The sequence below is a fragment of the Panthera uncia genome, assembly GCF_023721935.1.
Source record: "Panthera uncia isolate 11264 chromosome C1 unlocalized genomic scaffold, Puncia_PCG_1.0 HiC_scaffold_4, whole genome shotgun sequence".
NCBI classification, from domain to species: domain Eukaryota; kingdom Metazoa; phylum Chordata; class Mammalia; order Carnivora; family Felidae; genus Panthera; species Panthera uncia.
Window position 1 is genome coordinate 60686947 of NW_026057585.1, and position 11231 is coordinate 60698177.

General features: G+C 45.7%; 1 long non-coding RNA gene across 1 annotated transcript; it reads right to left on the reverse strand.

The window, feature by feature from the left end:
- Positions 1 to 2568: 2568 nt before the first annotated feature.
- On the reverse strand, positions 2569 to 6842 carry LOC125912561 (uncharacterized). The gene is made up of 3 exons (XR_007454779.1): positions 5405 to 6842; positions 3552 to 3666; positions 2569 to 3298 (listed from the first exon to the last, which is right to left on the reverse strand). It is a non-coding gene; the product is annotated as an uncharacterized LOC125912561 (long non-coding RNA).
- Positions 6843 to 11231: the final 4389 nt, after the last annotated feature.

Consider the following 11231-nt stretch of genomic DNA (forward strand, 5'->3'; position numbering starts at 1 on the left):
GTTTGTCAGTTTTATTTCCGATCTAAATTTCAGAGCTTGGAAGACTGCCTGGCACACAGTGGCCACCCCCCCAAAATATTATTGACTTATTGAACAAACATAAATGAACGAATGGACGGTAGAGTGAAGGCATTACAGCTATAATGCCTAAATAGAGCTATCGAAATTATTAGCCTCTGTTCACATACTTCCCATCACTTAAGCAGATGTGTCCCTGGCTTCAGGAGAGAGGCTTTGCTTGACCAGTCCATGTTAACACGTAATCTGCAATTATACAGTCCAACATTCCCTGTGTCAATCAGTGTCCTGGCAAGGAACAGAACAATGTGTTTAACTGAAGAAAACTTACAGAAGAGATTATTTACAGAGGTGTGGACAGCGTTAAGGGAACCAATGTGGGATAGCAACATAGCCAGAGACTCAGGATTGCAAAAAGCTACTGCTACCCCACCAGCTAAAAGGGCAAGGAAAGGGATCAGCATTACTGGAGCCCAGTGATACCGGAAGCTGGGAGACAGGGACTGCCCAACAGGCATTGCTGTTGTACAGGGATGCAGCCATTGCCCTACCCACGGCAAGACAGGGAAGGAGTAGAAAGTCTAAGTCCTCACCCTCTCTCTTTTCTGCCCTTGACTATCCTGCTGTGCTTTATGGCCTGACTCAACTGGAAAACAGGAAAAAGAGCCAGGGTGATAAATTCCATAGATGTTATAGACTCTCTGGGCACGGAGTGAATCAGAAGAGAGTAGATACAGAGGACAAACAGGGACGGCATGGTCCCCTTCATACATTTCCCATCACAAAAGAGGAAAGCTTAGAGGCCTTGACATTTGAGCCCAAATACTCATTGGTCCCTTGGTCCTGTCTTCCATCGTTAACGTTTGGTTCCCAGTTTTAATCTTCTCTCCCCAACTACATTCAATTGTCTGAGGTCTTACTGGAAGGGCTTTCTGGGCACAAAAGTGGAAAGAGAAGTTTTGGAATCAGACTAGGAATCAAATCTTGGTTCTACCACTTTGAAGTCCAAAAGTTACCGCAATCTCATTTCTAAATGGTGATAGTGATACTTCGGTTGCAGGGTGGCTGAGAAAATGAAATCATTTGACATTTTGACAAATCCTGGGCACTGTGCTAAGAATTGGGGATGTTGTGGTTTCTAGTCAAAATATGCAACCTGTATGTATTAAGGACGAAGGGAAGGAAGGAGGCCTAAAACAGGTGAAATCTCTATTTCCCTGCAATTGTGTCCCTGTAATTGTGATTAAGGCCACCTTGGGAATAAAATGCTATGGTAACACTGTCTCTATGATTCCAAATTGTGCTCTTAATTTTCTACTCCAAAGAAAAAAAAAAGCACATGATTGCACATCAAAAAATGCCTGCCCAGTGGCTGAAGTTTCAGATTGGAGTTAATTTCAAGGTTGATTGGAATGTCAGAGTTAATGATTTTGTCCCCAAAAACTTGGAATTCACAATTATCCCTAAAGACTATAAACAGTGTTGGAAAGAGCCGATTTGTCTTCAACTTGTTTTTTTCCAGAATTGCCTCCCCCCACCATAATCTCTTTCTGCAACAATCTCAGCTGCCTGAAATAGTAGTTAAAATCATGGCGCCTGACACTCTTTTGAATGTATAAACGAGTCAGTCTGTTATTAGTGTTGTGATTAAGTCACCAAGATTGTTTAATCAAAAAGTGACCTGATTCTCTCCCCATAGTATCTGGAGAAATGGCTAAGTCTAAATAAGAGGTAGAAAAAAAAATGTACCTAAGTTAAATAAGTTGGGTTGGAAACTAGCTAATAAAATGCATGCATCAAAGACCCGTGAAAGAAGCAAAGTTCTTGAAAAATGGGAAAGTAGTTGTCACTAGCAAAGCAGGACAAGGAGAGGAGAAGGGAGGGGGAGGAACCTAGAGAGAAAGAGGGGAGAGAGGAGGAAGAAGAGAGGGGGGAAGAAGAAAAAGACCAGAGAAGGAAAAGAAAGCAAGCCTGAATCCATTCTTGCAAAAGTTCACAATAACACTAGAGTTTGTAAGAAGAATGGGCTTTCTTCCCTACTGTGGCATCCAGTGTCATCGGATATTTAAAAGACTCCGCTATCCAGGGATTATTTATGAACTCCAAGACTGTAAATCTTTTCTGTATGACCTTGGAGCATGGCTTATGTCCTTTGGGACATGTTATATGATACCGCTAAGCCTCCGTTCCAGCCTACTCCCCATCCTTGATGCCTTTCTCTCCACAGTCCTTCAGTCTTCTGACATTAACATGGAATTTCACTCTGGCAGAGCTGGAGGGCTCTTGGAGGTCATTTAGTCCAACCCCGCCATTCTAAAGAGAAACTCAAGTCCAGAGAAGAGCAGTTACTTGTCCAAGGAACCAAGACTAAAACAACAACAACTCTTCTTCCAGTCCAGGGTACCCCCAAAAGATGAGTTCTTAAATGGGGTGAGGGAATTGGGATGAGGGAATCAGGAAATGCCTACATACCTCTCCCACAATTTCTTAACTATTCCCTGTGCTCTGTGATTCCCTCGACAGGAAATAAAGCTCTTTGTTCTTCAGCGAGAAGGAAAAATGTTGTGATGGACCTTTATTGAGCACGTTCTATGTGCCAGATGCTTCCCACCCCTGGTCCCATCTAATCTCCACAATAATCCACTACCCCTGGTTCTGTTAGTCCCACTTGCCTTCTCTGAGTTCAGTTTCCTCAGCTGTAACATGACCTTCCTGAGGCCACAGAAAGTTCCAGAAACAGAGTCCAACCATAGGTTCGTCTCTCAAATAGCAATGGTGCTCTAATGGGGGTGGGGTGGACTTGGGAATCAAACTATATTGGGTAATGGAGCACATCAGTTCTGAGCATTGTCTTCAGAATCTCTGCTAAGAGCAAAGGAATGGGAGGCAGGGAGAAGGCAAGGTCAGTGTCATCAGGGTAGGCTACCACCCACATCTGTAACAAGTCCAGCTTTATTGCTAAGCCACTGAGTTTGAGACCGTCTTCTTGCCCACTCCAAAGTCTAACCAAGTGTTCAGGGGGCAGCCTTCTTCACAGTGATTTAGGGCCAAGACTCCTCCCATCTTGTGGCACTGCCATCTCCAACATGGGACCTCCAAGGCTGCCACAGAAGGAGAGAAGGCAGTGCCCTGCAAGGGAGATACTCCACACCGCCACCTTCCATTGGCTCCCCCTCTCCAAGTGCAAGGGGGCTAAGATGAGGTTCAGCCATGCATCCAGGATAAAGAAAGAAACCTTGGTCGCTGGTGGGGGCTGGTGTTCTCTGCCATGGTATGCTGCCTGGAAAAGACAAACAGCTCTCTCATTATTATCTGATGAGATTACCACCAATAACTATGTGAGTTCACTCCTGTCAGGGTGAAGCTCTGAAAGGAGAATTGCATTTGATCCAGGTCACAAAGACTTGAGCTGCAGAGGCAGAAAACCTCAGGTCGGGTTTCAGCCATAAATCCAAATGTCTTCCCTCTAAATTGTAGGTCTCAGCCGATCCTCAGACTGACAAAGAACCAGATCACATGGGGCCCCTCCTTACCTATCAGCATCTGCGAGGAGTTTCTCAACACTGAGCTGTGGTAATGATTGCACTGATTGAGACACTCCTCCGCTCCTCCATTTGCTTCCATCAGAATCACCACATAAATGCAGCCCTGGAAAGAAGAGTGAGGGCTTTCCTGTCTGAATTCTTGGAATCCGTGAGTCAAATTGCTTGGTCTGGGAAGTCTCAGGAAAGTATGTTGGCACAGCCTCCATGGGGGAAATCGGGCATTCTGACTCCTCACTCAGAACTCTATGCAGCCAAGAGCACTGAGGCCCTCTGGTTTCTGCCCGTGGGATAATTGGTCATTTCCCCCCCACCGTCTCCCCGTACAAGATAATGGTTTGCACATTGGGAAATTAAAGCAGGATCTTCAAAGCCAAAGGGTGGATTTGTTTCAGTATAGGGTAGAAATAATAAAACCAACAGAATTTTAAAAAAGAAAACACTGAGAAATAGAACACTGATAGAAATCAAACCACAGTCAAGAAAAGTGGTGTTTGGGGCATGGCTTTGCACTATTGGTCTGAATCTTGACATCCTTTTCCTTGAAACCAAATGGGTTACTTCAGCGGTTCTCGGCTGGGGTAGCTCTGCCCCCTTAGGAGCTCTGTAAAAGTATAGAGGCATTTTTTGATGGTCACAGTGACTTGAGGACACAATTGACGTTTAGCAGGTAGAGGCCAGGGAAGCTCCATGCCCTGCAGTATGTGGGACAGTCTTATCAATAAAGAATTGTCCCTCCCATAATACCAACCATGGCCTCGTTGAAAATCCCTTGGATAATCTCTTACTGCTAGGAACACAGGTCTTTTTTTAAAATACTTACCTTGGGGAGAGCGCAAGTCGGGGAGGGGCGGGGGGTGGGACAGAGGATCCAAAGTGGGCTCTGTGCTGACAGCAGCGAGCCTGACGCGGGGCTCGAACTCACAAACAGCAAGATCATGACCTCAGCCGAAGTTGGATGCTCAACCCACTGAGCCACCCAGGTGTCCCGAGGACCAAAGCTTTTTAATGAAAAGCTGGCCACAACCAGGTATCCCGTTAGGAACTGGAGATCAGAGACAGAAGCAAACTCCTACATTCAAGGCATTCTGACAATCACATAAACCAACATAGACGACACAGCACGTCATGGTCCCTGAGTAGGATAGGAGACGTTGCCAAGTGAGCCCCATGGAGTGTCACAAAGCTCAGCCAGGGAAGAAGAAACCCAGAGAGTAAGATGCCTGACCTGAAGTTAGAGGCCCTGTAAGAATGGTCACAGAGGCCAAAGTGCAAGGGAAACCCAAAAGTGAGAGAGTGTACGTTCCAGGGACTGCAAATGCCCAGCCCTATAAGTCATTGCTTGGAACAGGATTTACCAATAGGGAAACTGAAATCCAACATAATTTGCCAATGGGGAAACTAAAATCCAGTGTAATTTGCCAATAGGGAAACTGAAATCCAATATAATTTGCTAATTGGGAAACCGAAAAGGTATGTTGCTGCAGTCCCAGAATTTGGTTCTAATGGGAACCAGGTTGTAAAGGATTGGGGCGTAGCCTAGAGCCTTGGTGTTCGTTTTGGTCAACAACGGACCAAGGAGGAATAGGGAACCAAGCCCTTCCTAAAAGCTGTACTTGCTGCAAAGAATCCGCTTGCTACTTCTTGCTGCTATTGAATCCTTGCCTCTGCCCAGTTGGGTAGCATTAGTATCCCGTTCCACAGGCGGGAACACTGAGGCTCAGAGAGGACAAAAAAGATAGTAGTCAAGCCAGGAATTAAACTCAGATCTGCCTGTGAATTCCAAGTTTGTAAGTGGGTACCACACTGCTCACTCTGTGTTTGCTCAGCCGATTCCTGCTTACCAACAACACTGCCGTCCCTGGGACTCCGAGAGGCTGTTGAGGTCCCCTGTTAGGTCTGCTACTGCACCTAGACGTCCGCATTTGCTTGAAAAGGTTTTCTCCCCTCTCCTGTGTGGTCTGAAGCAGCAAATCCAATGTCAATTCTGTTCATGCTCAATCTCCGTTTAGATAAACCAGTTAGCAGAGTATATGTGATAAAATTCCCTGCCAAGTTATAAACTAAGTAGTCAAACAAACAAACACAAAATCAAATGAAGATCTAATTAGCTTGGTCCAATTACTCCGTTCCCTTCCAGCTAGTCCAGGGTAATCTATCACAAACAGCAAGAAAGAAAAACAAACCACCCTGTTTCATGTCTTTTTTCCTGTTCCTTGGTGTTCTCCATCTTTCCTTCTCTCTCTCTCTCTCTTTCGGTTTTCCCCTCTTTTCTGCATTTCTTTGTTCTTTCTTTTCACCTTTCATTATTTTCTTTCTCTTTATCCTCCTTCCTTCCCTAGTTGCTTCCTTCCTGTTTTCTCTTTGCCTTCAGGGCCCAAGCGGGGACTCTAGCCTAGAAGATACATGAGGCTCCCATAAAAGCCGATTCTGAAAGTGAGCTGTCAGCTTTTCCCTTCTGACACAGACAGCCCAGAGCTGAAAACCATCAAACATCTTTTAGCCATGAAACTGGATATGGACACTCCTGGGACGCTGGAACCGGAGTGGGTCTCTGGTCGTCTCCGGTCATCCCTGACCCAGGCTGAGGCTGGGGACCACCTGCTGCTGAGATGCCAACAGGAAGGAGACCAAGGAGCGGGGAGTTGCCTGGTGGCAAGGTGGGCACCAGACCCAAATCCTTCTCTCATTTTTCAGTCCCAGCCCCAGTTACAAAAAAGAAAAACCCATTCCAAGCAGAGAGAAGAAAGCGACAAGTGAGACAGGTTTTAGCTTTTTAATAATGTGAAAATTGAAGCAATTGAGGAACAGTTATTGATAAACACAGTTCGTGCTAGGAAAGCATGGGAATGTTTTCTCTGTAACAGAGCATAAGCATACGGGTGGCAATGTTGATTGATTCAAGATAAACCTCTGGCTGTGACTTCCAGCAATCGGAGGGAACTGTGCACAAGGATGGAGGCTGACCTTGGAGTCCAACTCCATCCATCTTGGGTGAGCCGTGTGACCCCGGGGAGGTCATTTGCTTTCCTACACCCACCTCCCACCTGTCTCTTCACCTGTAAAATGAGGCCAGTAAATAAGTAAACAAGCCAACAAATAGACCTCTCCCCTCAAACAGTCGCCTGGAGGAATCTGTGAAATGAACAGCATTAAATCTGTTTAATGAAAATGTGCAGGACTGGGAACTGACCATTCTCTAGCTCCCCTCCCCACAGTTCCTCTTTTGCCTTGTGATCAGAAGGGAGTCCTGTCACTTCTCCGGACCTCCATGTCCTCTCTCTCAAACGAAATCACACTCCCAGGGATGCGACATGGCACAGCCACTCTAGAGAACCGTTGAGCATTTGTAATCAAGTCCGTCAGGTACTTAGCCCATAACTCCCCAATCCCACTCCTGGGTTTTTTTCTTTAGGAAACTGAAAACCTTCACGCAAACACCTGTACACAAATGTGCAGTTGGTTGGTCTCTCCATAATCACCAGAAAGTATAACAACCCGCACGTCCTTCGGTGGGTGCACGGATCGGCACACTGTGGCCTATCCATACCGTGGAACGGTGCTCAGCAATGAAAGGAATGACTTTTTGATACATGCAAGAACTTGGATACATTTCAAAGGCTTTATGCTGAGTGAGAGAAATCTGTCTCAAAGGCTGTGTACTGTAGGAGTCCATCTACCGTTGTTTTCGTAAACAAAACACAGAACTATAGTGACAGAGAACACATCAGTGGTTGCTAGGAGTGCAGGGTGCAGGGATGGTGTGACTGTAAACCGTTGGCAGGAGGGAGTTTGGGGGGCGTAATAAGAACTATTCTGTATCCCGATGGGGGGGGGGGCGGTTACATAAATTTCTGCATGTGTTAAAAATCCCTAGAACTGTACATCAAAAACAGAAGGCATTGGACTCTGTCATTGAAACAAACAAATAATAAATTGAGTGGGAAGAATAAAAATAAATTGCTCATATTTACCCATAACTCTTCGGTGCACAAAGTATTTTCAGTTGGTACTCACAGCTCAGAAATCCTAACTGACAGACACACAATGACTTGCCTGGCAAATACTGATGTGATGCTTGAATCCCATCGTTCCGATTTCAAAGTCTGGGGCCTTTTCAACACACCTCGCTAGGTGATCCTTGAAGTCCTTTCCTTTTGTAAGAGCCTCTGTGTCTGCCGAAGGAAGCTGTTATATATTGTCTGTTTTTGGTTTTGTTTTGTTCTGTTTTTTCCAAGTTCCTATGTCAACCTGCTCATGCTCCTGGGAATGTTTATATTTTCGTAGAGAAAAACAAAGTAGGCCAGTGCACAATTCGGTAAAATGACCCATTAGTGGAAGGCACTTTTTTTGACCGTCTCTTTGAATGAATGATTAGAAAAATAAGTTGTGGTAAATTTTAAAGACTTCATGCATGTATTTGTTCATTCAACACATCTTTACTCAGCCACATCATGGGCTGTGCCATGACTTGGCACCCGTCATTTCTTTTGCTGTAGAAACAAACTCTCCCTACATCCCCTTCTGGCTGCATCCTTCGGATGTTGGCTGAAACCTCACTTTCCCGGTGGTTTCCCTGTCCTTCTCCAACAAGCTTGCTTAGGTGTTTACCTGGAACCAGAGCATCCTGCACATCCCTCTACATCGATGCTAGGGGTTTCGGAACAACATGGTGGCTGTCTCTCCCACTAGACTGTGAGCACGAGAAAGGGAGGGACCCGATCTACGTCACCTAGCGCAGGACTCAGCACAATGAAGAGGCCTTCATTCATTCATTGGCCGGTTTCTGACATGGCCCTTCTTTGTGTCAGACAGTGTTCTATTGCAGACAAAATGCGCAATGCATGTCCACATGGATCTTTACCATCGAAAAGTGAAAGAGACCACGAAGAACCAAATGGCATGCGTCACTCGTACATATCCGTGAAGAAAAATAAAAGCGGGCGAGAGGACAGTGTGATGGCTTCCTGAGGAAGAAACATAGGGGTACAGATGGGAATGAAACAAAAAGACTTTTGCTGTCTTTGTTCATTGTTTACCCAACAGGCATTTCCTGAGAATCTAATACTTCATCTATTTTTCCCGATCTTCCAGGGTCCTTTCCGGGCCCCCAGGGCTCAGCGAGCATGGGCCCATCTGCTAATATTGTGCTTTGGGGCCCCGGTCCCCATGGTGACTGGAGTAATTGGGATTCCATCAGCCCAGCCTGGGGACACACCTCCCGCTCTGCTGCCTCTGACAACCTGAGCAAACTTCTCCTGGGCAAGGGGTGCTGGGAGTAATTTTGTTTTGGAATCTGGGTTGCTGTTTAGATTTTAAACTAGTAACCTGCCAGTCTCCGGCCGTTTGAGAACTTGGCTTCCTTTGACTCATAAAGTGTCCTTTATGCCTCAGAGGTGACATAAAATATCATTCCATCTTTGCCCTGAAATAGTCCCGACTGGTGCATGAAATGAGCCTTTATGGCACATCAAAGGCCCATAACTGTATCCTTTCCTGGACTTTTGATATTTTAATATTTGGCCAATGAAAGTATTATCTCTTCAATCCACAGAGCACTTATTTATTTTGTTGGTTATATCTTTGTTATTGCTTCAACGATGAGAGGGCGAGGCAAGGAGAAGGCGCCCAGCGTCTTGGCAACACCAGAGTTGGACATTTTCTAACTTTTATCTCCAAAAGCGAAAGAACTCAGTGTGCGAACTTTCGTGGTCTTAGGCCTCCTGAGGGAAATGTCAAACAACATCCCCCTTAACAAGCACCTCTAATTTATGCTTCTCATAGGCCCGCCGAGTTCCTTCAGTGGGCTTCCATGGGCTATCTGGATCTTGAGGAATTGGTGTTTAGTTTCCAACAGGAGCCAAAACTTCATTATTATTGGAAATGCGCTGCTCACATTCGACGAAGAGATGCTGGATACCTGCTCTATGCCTCCTTTTAAGCTGGAAACCCGAGAACCTTCTGAAATCCTTTACCCGCTTATTTATGTACTCCAGAAGTACTGGGCTCTAGGTCACATCAGGCGTGAGGCAGGACCCCAGGGACACTCATCGCGAGACAGTCTACCCTCAAAAAACCTTCAGCTGAGTTCCTTTCTCTCCTATCCTCATCTTAATTTTTTTGTTTGTTTTGACCAAGTCCCATGGATTCAGTCTTCCCAAATAATTTTATCCAAATTTCTCACATAGAGAGTTCTGTCTCATCTTTGAAAATTTACTCTTCAGTATCCCCTCCTCTGGAGGGTCTCCTCTGTCTGGAAAGAATTGATCCTTCCTTCCTTACCTTACTTCTTTGCCCCATTGATCAGTGGGTGGAGAAGACCAACATGTTATCAGGGGGCTCCCTGTGGCTGGTGCTTGCTGGCTGACCCTGGAAAATTTTTCTGGTCCTTGTGTCTTGCAGTGAGCAAACACTTCAGTAGAAGTGTGAACAATTGAATTATCAATTTCAGTGCTGGGTAATTACACACATTTTTAAAAAATGTTTTTATTTATTTTTGAGACAGAGAGCAGGAGCAGGGGAGGGGCAGAGAGAGAGAGGAAGACACAGAATCTGAAGTGGGCTCCAGGCTCTGAGCTGTCAGCACAGAGCCCGACGCAGGGCTCGAACTCATGGAGTGTGAGATCATGACCTGAGCTGAAGTTGGACGCTCGACCCACTGAGCCACCCAGGCGCCCCATTACACATATTTTTAATTCACCTTTTACAAGAGGCAGCTTGAGAGGCATGTGTTGTTATACCCCTTCTCTAAATGGGGAAACCAAGAGTAAGCAGAGCCCAAGGTCACCCAGCGAGTGAGTAGCAGAACCTGGCTCTGGCCTCAGGTCTTTTAATACAGAGGCCAGCCTGCTTTCGCCAATGTGGCCCACCCAGCTCTCAAGATGAATGCAAATATACCAGTGGAGAGTTCTAGAAATATCTGTTGTGTCTGAATAAAGGTCAACCGTAGGTCAGATCACTGATGGTAGAAAAGAAGATGAAATAGGTGAAGAAGAAAATGTACAAGGAGAGCCACAAAAACCAGGCCTATGGCTCTCCTTGAGCCTTCTCTAGCACCATGTCACAGACTGTCACAGTACAAAGAGACATCACTATTAGGCAGCTGTCCTGGCTTCTGGCCCCAGTCCTGTTGCTAACTTGCTAGGCAACCTTGGGCAAGCCACTTTCCTTCTCTGAGCCTTCAGTTCTCCACCGTGAAGTGTCACAGCTGGACTCTCTGGTAATTGAGTTCCCTTCTTGCTGTGTGTCTTTCTAATGTCATGTCACCAATACCTGGAGAAGTAGCCGGAGTGAAATTGTTCCTAGACCCACCGTTCCTGCCTGAGCCCCCACCCACCGCCTCACCACCCACTGTCCTTCCCTTTCTGCCTTTCCATTTGGAAAGCCTAGAAACTGGGAAGCCAGGTACAGGTGTAGCAGCAGTGAACAAAGATGACTTGAATTCCTCCCGTCAGTGGGCAGCTTTCCAGAATGAACAGACCAGTCAAATGGTGCTTCACACAATGGGAAGCCCTGTTTTGTTGTTGTTGTTGTTGTTGTTGTGGTTGTTGTTGTTGAAGGACTTGCATTTCCCATCATCTTTGTTTATATTTTAAAACACAAGACTACGTTGTGCAAGAATTCGTTGATATTCGATGAAGGGTAATGCCAACTCTTAAATGTATTTGACTT